The 9,946-nt window shown below is 47.4% G+C and overlaps 1 long non-coding RNA gene across 2 annotated transcripts; it reads right to left on the bottom strand.

The window, feature by feature from the left end:
* Positions 1-6,400: 6,400 nt before the first annotated feature.
* LOC126510282 (uncharacterized) lies at positions 6,401-8,976 on the bottom strand. Of its 2 annotated transcripts, XR_007594347.1 has the most exons (5): positions 8,873-8,966; positions 8,434-8,516; positions 8,065-8,165; positions 7,754-7,951; positions 6,401-7,295 (listed from the first exon to the last, which is right to left on the bottom strand). It is a non-coding gene; the product is annotated as an uncharacterized lncRNA (long non-coding RNA). The 2 variants fall into 2 exon arrangements; XR_007594346.1 differs by having other exon boundaries at positions 8,065-8,516; positions 8,877-8,976.
* Positions 8,977-9,946: the final 970 nt, after the last annotated feature.

The following is a 9,946-nucleotide window of genomic DNA, read 5'->3' as shown; positions in this document are numbered from 1 at the left end:
TCATTTTATTTATCCCAAAAGGTAATCTTATACAAAATTTTTAAAAGAATCACAAACCTAAACTCTTATATATGAAAAACAGTCATCTCTACTTTAAATCCTCAGGGTGCATACCGACTCATCCACAGTTTTTTATTACAGGAAGTTGAGGGTAAAAATGGGAACAAGGAATTAATCATCGCCTTTGGCACATGGTCAACTAGTAATACCCGGGCCACCTTTGTTCATGTTCCCTGACCTCAATGAGTCCCTCGCTCAACTAACAAACGTCTGCCTTTCTAAACGTTAAATCGTCCCCTAAGATTTTCTACATCAAAGTCATTAATAAATACACCTTAGCCTAACCTTACTAACAATCTACATGTCCAAATTTTTTCTAAGGCTGGGGATGGAATCACTAATCTGCTCCGGCAGCAATGCTTAGAAAAAGTCACTATTATTCTAAGTACCAGTAACACTGCCCAGGGAGGGGCTAGAGACCCCTGAGAGTTTTCATACAATTCATAGATTGTGAGGGACGTGGTGACCTCAAGGGTGATAAGCAGAATTATAGTCAATAACAGCATGAGGTCCTTAGAGGACACAGAGTCTTCAGGGCTCTGCCTCTCCAAGGCTCCCTTGACAAAGCTTCGCTGTCCACCAGGCCATGTCATGAGTTCCAATGCCGCCTGTTGGTCCCCTGGCATGGCCCATGACACCTTCATTCATTCATCATTCATTCTTTTATTCATTGACTACAGAGCCTGCAATCCCGGCACTGGGGAGAGAGAGGCAAGAAGGTCAGAAGTTCAATTTCATCCTCACTTACACAGTAACTTTGAAGGCAGCTTTGGTTTGACATGAGACCTTGTCTCTAAGGGGGAGCTTTGGCGGGGGAGCTTGAGCCTTGGAAGAATGGATCTGTTCAATAACTCTTGTGCACACGCATATGTGATAGAAACAGAAGCACAGAATGCCAGATCACACAAATACAGCCAAGGCCAAGGCCTGGATGATTGAGTCAGTAAGCTTACAGGGAGCCACTCTGAATTTTATTTACTTTTTATTGATTTTATTGAGCTCTACATTTTTCTCTGCTCCCCTCCTTCTCTCCTCCCCTTCAGCCCTTTCCCATTGTCCCCATGCTCCCAATTTCCTCAGGAGATCTTGTCTTTTTCTACTTCCCATGTAGATTAGATCCATGAATGTCTCTCTTAGGGTTCTCATTGTTGTCTAGGTTCTCTGGGATTATGAATTTCTTTGCTTTATGTCTAAAAGCCACTTATGAATGAGTATATATGATATTTGTCTTTCTGGCTCTGGGTTACCTCACTCAATATGATATTTTCTAGCTCCACCCATTTGCCTGCAAATTTCAAGATGTCATTATTTTTTTCTGCTATGTAGCACTCCATTGTGCATATGTACCACATTTTTCTTATCCATTCTTCAGTTGAGGGGCATTTAGGTTGTTTCTGGGTTCTGGCTATGACAAACAATGCTGCTATGAACATAGTTGAACACATGTCCTTGTGACACAATTGAGCATCCTTTGGGTATATACCCAAAAGTGGTATTGCTGGGTCTTGAGGAACGTTGTTTCCTAATTTTCTGAAAAATCGCCATACTGATAGCCACTCTGAATTTTAAACCATCACTTATGGGCTAGTGACATAACTCAGCAAGTAAATGTGCCTGCCACCAAGCCTAATGACCTGAATTCAATCCTAAGGACCCACATAAAGTAACAGAATAAGACTCTATGACAAAGTTAAGAACTAAGCTGGCATATGCGCACACCTTTAATCCCAGCACTTGGGAGACAGAGGCAAGTAGATTTCTGAGTTTGAGGCCAGCCTGGTCTACAGAGAGAGTTTCAGGATGACCAGGGCTACACAGAGAAACCCTGCCTTTAAAAACAAAACCTAATAAACAAAGGCAAGAAGCAGCTCCCAAAAGTTGTCCTCTGGCTTCCACATGAATGCATAGGCCAGGCCCATACATATACAATAAATCAGCGCAATGAGAAAGTAATGATAAAAATATACTATTACTTCTATAGATAGCAAAAAGAATAATCCAAGGCTGGGGGTGTAGCTTAGCAGATGCGTATGCCAGATGAGGCCGTTTACATAAGCAGTAAAAGCAGTAAAAGCTGGAGGCAGGAGAATCAGAAGTTCAAGGTGATCCTAAACTACCTACCGAGTTTGAGGCCATATTGGGCTTCGTGAGAGACCCTGCCTACACAAAACTAAACCAAAGAGTCCAGATTTCCTTGAATTTTGCCTTACACACCAGAAGAGGCCAGAAGTTCAAGGGGCCTGAAGACCACAATCGTGGTTGAGCAGTGGGGTAAGAATCTGCTTCTGGTATTATTAGAAAACTCTGCTGTGAAGAGCCTGGGCAGAAAGCTCCCCCACTTCCTCCCACCTCCCAGAAGCCCTGAGAAATGAGAACCTGTCTGATAGCTTCTCCAGACAGCTATGACAGCTAACAGAAGGACTCCTGGAAGTTCCTTGAAGGCACCCAGCCTCCCACATCCAGGAAGATCACAGGATGTGCTGCCAAGACTCGATAAACGGCCTTTCAAATTCACCTGGATACATGCAAGGTCATCATGACTCCGTGGTGAAGCCCTCCCCCACACATGGGGGCTGGGCTTCCAGAAACTGCAGATAAACTTGGCTTTAACTAGAGGGACTGTCCAGATAATGGGGACATTTATGGGGAAGTGCCTGTGGCTGGGCAGAACTGTGTGTCCCGTGCACATTTGGTGGTGAGGACTGGCCGTTTGAGAGTCATCTCTAGTCCTGAGGTCTTGCCTCCACAACGCCTGCCGTGGTTTCCATCTGAGATGTCCCCCAAAGGCTCGCGTGCTGGTGTGCTTGTTCTCCAGCTGGTGTCGCTATTTTGGGAAGCTGTGAAACCATTAGGAGAGGGGACCTAACAAACTGGTTAAAGGGAATCACTAGAGGCAAGCCTTTGAAGGCCGGCTCACTCCGCCTCCTTCTCCACCATGGCGTCAGGCGCCTCCACCAGTGAAATGGTGAATTCCGCTGTGCCTTCCTGGCCTTCCTGAACTGAGCCCCTCTGAAACTGTGAGCGGAAGCAAACCCTCCTGTAAGGGGTTAAAGACAGGCTTTCTGTCACAGCGATACCAAAGTAACAGATACAACAACTGTGTTATTAATTACCTGAAAACTTAGTAGTTACGGGGGTTTTTTGGTAGGGGGATGGCAAGGTGCTTTTGGGCTGATACTTTCCCCCCAGCTCCACCCAAAGACTGAGGTTCAGGCAGGTGATACTGGCTGATTCCAAAACAACCTCCTCTGACCTCTACGAGAGGCTGCCTTGCTATGGAATAATCCTCTTGTACACTGTAAAGATTTGTCACTCAAATTGGTTTGATAAAACACTGATTGGCTAGTAGTTAGGCAGGAAGGATAGGTGGGGTGACCAACCTAATGATGATGAGAAAAGGGCAGAGTCAGGCGTCAACAGCAGACCCGAGGGAGCAGGAGATGAACGTGCCATGCTAATAAAGAGACCACCATGTGGCAGGGCATAAATGAGGAATGTGGGCAAGCATAAAATGTAAGAGTTAGCTAGTAATAAGCCTGAGCTAGCAACTGAGTGTTTATAATGAATCTAAGTCTCTGAGTGGTTATTTGGGAACTAGCGGCAGGGAAAATGTCCTACTACACTGCCTTAGCTTCCTCACAGCGTGGGATCCCAATTCCAAGGAAACCACATGGAGAAGCAAGCTATGGAGGGAAATCCTGTCTCCTCAGGTGACAGCCTCAGAAGTTACACTGGCATTTCCACAAAAGGCCCACCCAGACTCCCCAAGGAGGAGGTAGCCTTAGCCTCTTCATGGAGACGTGGAAAGGTGAGAAGCTCGTGGGACCAGAGAGAGGCACTGGCCATTTTTGAAAAATGCATATGCAATATTATTAACATTATCTGCCATTTTTTGTTGTTGTTGCTGTTGTGGCAAAATATGCGTAAGGAAACACATCAATTGTTTAGGCTGTATTTACATTTAGGTAGCTCCTGAATGTGTGTGCCTGCATGTGTGTGCCTGCATGTGTAGAGATGGGAAGACAACACGCAGGAGTCAGTTCTCTCCTTCCACCTTGTAGGTTCCAGGGATCGAACCCAGGTCATCAGGGTTGGCAGCAATCACCTTTACCTCTCCCTGGTCCTGTTCTAATTATTTCAAAATATATAAAACAATTGCTTGCAATAAGCCCACAAAGTTGGGAAAATATCACTGTCATCCCTTTCCAGAACTTCCTCAATAACCCAATCAGGACTCTGTATCCATCAAACAATGGCTCCCTACTCCCACTCCTCCCTGAGTCCACCATTCTACTTTCTGGCTGTATGAAGTGGCAGGAACCTCATCTAAAGGGGACTGTCACGGTTTGAATGTGAAATGCCGCCCCCCCCCCCAGGCTCATGTGTTGAATATGGCTCCAGCTTCTGGCTGTTCCTGGAAATGTTGGTACCTTTGGGGAAGATGGACTAGCTGGTGGCTATGAGTCACTGTGGGTTGGGACTTTGAGCATTGCCTCCCAGCCCTGCTTCGCACCTGAGCTCCCAGAATTCTGTCTACCAAGGTCTGAGGAGCTACAGTGACACTCTTCTGCTATGCTGGAGTGGTCACCAAGCCTCATCACCATGATGAAGTAAACCTCTGGAACGGTGTGCCTGAATAAGCCCTTTTTCTTGGAAGTTTCGTCTCTCTGCTATTTTGCCGCAGGAATTAGAAAATTAATGAACACAAGGACCATCCCGTATCTGTCCTTTCACGCCTGGCACAATGTTTCCTAGGTTCAAGAAAGACCTCTTGAGCCTGTTTCTTATCTTCAAAGTTGGGTAACAGAACCTACCCCATACGGTGTTGACACAACTCCCATCAAAAGGGAATCAAATTCTCCTCTCTATGAATATATACACCGACCTTTCTTTCTTTTTTGACAGAGTCTCACACAGCCCAAGCTGACTTCAAACTAGCTACGTAGCAGGATGACCTTGAACTTCTGACCCCCCTGCTTCTACCTCCAGATCACTAGTACTGCAAGTTTTACCACTTTGCCCATCTTACGCTGTGCTGGGGATGGAGCCCAGGACTTCACACTTGTCGAGCAAACTGACTGAGTACACTACCAGCCCTACCTGGTTACTTCTAATGAGGAGACTGCAGCCAGCGTGGCACAGAGTCTCCTGAGGTGCCGTTTGTAAAAGGTGGTCCAGCTTCTGCCTGGTTCTGCTGTGACAGCTGCCCTTGGATTCCAGTCCTTTCTTCAGTCTCTCACGGACAAAATCTACCTGCTGCAAGGAGAGCGAACAGATGTATGGGTGGGTCCCAGTTCACACGTTAGTGGGTTGTGCAAGGCGGGGGGCGGGGGGCAGGTTAAGGACTGCTCTAGCCTCCAGCCTTCAAGCTACCCCACGATGTCAAACTGCACACATCGAAGATTCAGGAACAGAATACACCTGTTTTCTTCTCCAAGTTTGCTCTGTTTGTTACGTAGAGTTGACACATGCTGAATCAACCCAGAACCGCCCTGCCTTGAGACTGAGATGAAACCGTTCCTTATTTTTAAAAGCTGGGTTTTCCACCAGGGCATGGTGGCTCATGGTTACAATCCCAGCAATCAGGAGGCTAAGGCAAGAGGGTGTCTTAAGTTACAGTTCAAAGTCAGCTAGAAGTACTGGATAAAACAGAGTCTCAAGGGAGGTGGTGGCGCACACCTTTAATCCCAGCACTGGAAAGCAGAGGCAGGCTGATCTCTGAGTTTGAGGCCAACCTGGTCTACAGAGTGAATTTCAGGACAGCCAGGGCTACACAGAGAAACCCTGTCTTGAAAAACAAACAAACAACGAAAACAGGCTGGCAAAACTGGCCCAATGAGTAAGGGCACGTAATACTAAGCCTGATAACCTGAGTTTGATTCCGACGACCAGTCAGGTGGAAGGAGAGAACTGCTTCTCATAGCTGTCCTCTGACAACCACAGATGTGCCCTGGCATCATGCTCCTCTAACACAAATTAATTTAATTTTACAAAAATATGATGAGTTGTCCTCTGGCTTTTACACATGCTCAGTGCCACATATGCAAAACGCACACACCACACAAAAGAAATGTCAAAACCTTTTTTTTTTTATTTTTTTTAGGAGGGGCAGGCTGGAAAGTTGCCAAGACAGTCAAAAACACTGGCTGCTCTTGCAGAGGAGCTGGATTTGACCCCCAGCACCCACACAGTGGCTCCCAGCCATCTGTAACTTCAATTTCAGGGGATCCAAAACCTTCTTCTGATCGCTGCAGGCAACAGAAGTGCATGTGGTACACATACATGCAGCTAAAACAGGGACACACATAACATAATAATTAAAAAAGAAAGATGGGCGCACTGCCATGACCAGTATCCTGGCACCAGGTGTACGGAGAGTGCTGGGTGGTGACTGAGAACACAAAACAGCAGAAAGAGGCAATGGGTTACCAGGTACACGATTAATCTAGCGGGGGCTCACAGCGGTACAGTAAGAACAGCAGTGGAGAAGACTCCCCCTCAGTGGTGGAGGTGACAGCTCAGGTTATTCATGGTGACCAATTAAAAGAAAGCAAAATTATGTTGGGTGCGCACCAAAGAGTAGCGAACATCAACCAGCGAGGAGTCCTGGTCAGGACAAAGGCTCTTCCCTCACCTCAAAGAGACCGCAGAGGAGCCATGTGTGACTCTTACAAAATCTGATGAGTGCAGTCCTCAGATGCTGTGACACCAGTGGGTAATGTGGGTGGAGAGGGTGTCACTGCTATAGCCCCTAGAGTCACTGAAGCTCTAAACAGTGGGGATTTGCTCCCAGGGGCTCTGAGAGGCCTTGGGAAAGGCCTTGACGGTGTGGAGGCTGTACATCCTCAGCAAGAAGGATCCCTATGGGTAAAGCAGACACCTAGAGAGGGAAGATTTTTCTCCACGAGAAACTGAAGGCAATGCTCTCCCCAGCCATATCACTGGAGAGTAGCTGGGCTGGCGACACCGGGGAGGACCTTAACTTCTCTTCTATCTTAGGACTCTGGGTAGAGTCATACTTAGTGTGAGGGTATTGGTAGTGTTTAAAACAGGATCTCACCATGAACTCAGGCTGGCTCTGACTCAGGACCCCCATGTCAGCCGGAGGAGTGCTGTGATTTCGATTATGAACCGCCATCCTCAGCACAAGTGTTGAAGGTGATGATGACGATGGTTTTATGTTTGCGCAGGAGTGGACGGGTGTGAGGGAGTATGTCGTGTGAGCACAGTCATCCCTGAAGGCCACAAGAGAGTGTCAGGTGGATCCCCTGGAGCTGGGGTCACAGGCACTTGTGCGCTGCAGGGTGTGGGCGCTGGGAACTAAATGTCCTGTCCTCTACAAGAACAGGAAGTACTCTTAACAGATGGACCATCTCTCCAGTCCACAGCTCAGGATTTAAACACACACACACACACACACACACACACACACACACACACACACCTCACTTCCAAACCTTCATGTTCTCCCACAGCTTTGCCTTCTGGGGACTCAAGAACTCACCCCAGCAAAGGGATCCTACGCAGGGCCTTAGCTAGAGCAGCACACGTATATTTATTTTGCTACGGTCTGGCCTGTTTTCTTTACAGTCACCTTTCCCTACACCTCCCTGTAGGATACAGAACCCCACTCCACCCCCAGACATGGACCTGGGCTGTTTTTTCACTAGCATGGTCCTCCAGACAAACTTACTAGATGAGAAAGTCACCCTTCTGACGCCGTGAGGCAGCAGTGGCATTGTGTGAGGAGAGGCAAAGGCAGAATTCACAGCAGGGACCTGCAAAGGCTGGGCCTGGCAGGCAGGACACGTGTGACATGGAGAAGCAGCTGTTCTAAAGAGAGCAGCTGACCGTGAGCTGTGGGAGCCGGGATTTCCTCTGAGTGGTGTTGCTTTAAGAAGGAATAGAGGGTCATTGTCTTAGTCTCCATTCTCTGGTTGTGAAGAGACACCATGACCATGGCACCCTTTATGAAAGGAAGCATTTAATTGGGGGCTTGCTTACAGTTTCACGGGGTCAGTTCATTATCATCATGACAGGAAACAGGGAAGCAAACATGGCGTCAAGCATGGCATTGGAACAGTAGCTGAGTGCTGCATCCTGATCTGAGAACAGAGGAGGGGGAGGGAGGGAGGGAAGGAGGGAGGGAGGGAGGGGGAAAAGGAGGGAGCCTAATAGTAGCAGTGTGGGCTCTTTTGAAATCTCAAAGCCCACCTCCAGTGACACACCTCCTCCAGCCAGGACACAGCTCCTAACCTTTCTAACCCTTTCAAACCACTCCCGGATAATTAAGCATTCAAATATATGAGCCTATGGGGTCCATTCTTACCCAACACACCACAGCCGTCATTAGCAGTAGAGAGAAGGAGTTACCTGATGGGAAGGGAGAAATCCAAAATATAAAACGAAGAATCAGGTCCGGTGATGTAGGCCTGTCGGGCCTGCTGTTCTGGAAGCTGAGGGAGGAAGTTCACAAGTCCAAGGCCTGCCTGGGCTACGGACTGAGTTTAAGGCTTGCCTAAAAAAAATCAGTGAGACTCTGCTTCAAAAATAAAACAGACCTGGGGATGTCATTCACTAGTTGGAGTATGCTAGCCTAACATGTTCAAGGCCCTAGTTCCAAACACCAATATAGCCGGGATGGGGGGGTGATGCAGTGGGGAACGACAGGGGATGGGACAGCAGCGAAATGGACCCTAGCTGTGACTTCTGACCCACTTTTCGCCTCCAGAGGCTGGGAGCTCTCACTTCTAAAATTCCCCCTCTTCCCCCCCCAGTATAGACTGCTAGCTCCTAACAGTGCCATCCAGACCTACTGATTGGCTGGCTGCCTTCCAGACAAGGGACAGATGAGGCCTCACCACCCTGCACGGCTAGAGTGTGCCTTTAAGTGATCGGTCTCGAAGCCTAGTAAGCAGTCAGACTCCCCGTCTGAGTCATTCAAAACGGGAAAGAAATCGGGAACTAGAAACTGGCCCACCCAGCAGGTGCTGCTGGGTTCATAGGACAAAGTTCAAAGTTACTCAGCAGTCACAGCCATCCCAGACCAGCCCAACCTTCTGTTTACGTTTCCTGGAGTGTTACTCCCTGCAAGACCGCACAGCTGGCACGTTCTACTTCTTTAGTAAATTTAGAAGTGTGTGTTTATTCCCCAAGAGGAAACCACAACAGAAATTGCTGTCAACCTTTTATTTAAAAAAAAATTTAGTGTTGGAGAAATGGCTCAGTGTTTAAGAGCATTGACTGCTCTTCCAGAGGCCCTGAGTTCAATTCCCAGCACCTCTGTAGCAACTCATAATTGTTTGTAACTTTAAGATCTGACACCCTCACACAGACATACATGTAGGCAAAACGCTGATGTACATAAAATAAATAAATTACTTTTAGAAAAACAAACCCGGGTGGTGGTGGCGTGCACCTTTAATCCCAACACTCGGGAGGCAGAGACAGGCAGAACTCTGTGAGTTCTAGGCCAGCCTGGTCTACAAGAGCTAGTTCCAGGAAGGCTCCAAAGTTACAAAGAAACTAGTGGGATTTTTAATTTATGTGTATATGCTCATACATCTGTGTCTATACAGCTGTGTCTGGGTTCATGCAGGTACCCTGAGAAGCCAGACAAGGGCTTCAGGTTCTTTAGAACTGGGGTTACAGGCTTTTATGAGCTGCCCAAAGAGATTGGTCTTTGTTCTGCTAAAGAATCGATTAATTTTTGTATCTTATGAACTTAGTTTCTGTGCTTTTGTTGTTGTTTTGTTTTGTTTCTTGAGACAAGGTTTCACTGTGAGCCCTGGCTGTCCAGGAACTCACTCTGTGGACCAGGCTGGCCTTGAACTCATAGAGATCCACCTGCCTCTGCCTCCCATGTGCTGGGATTAAAGGCACGCAC

This window comes from Alexandromys fortis, unplaced genomic scaffold, assembly GCF_014885135.2.
Source record: "Alexandromys fortis isolate MF-2015 unplaced genomic scaffold, M_Fortis_MF-2015_v1.1 scaffold_31, whole genome shotgun sequence".
NCBI classification, from domain to species: domain Eukaryota; kingdom Metazoa; phylum Chordata; class Mammalia; order Rodentia; family Cricetidae; genus Alexandromys; species Alexandromys fortis.
This window is presented reverse-complemented; position numbering and strand designations above follow the sequence as displayed.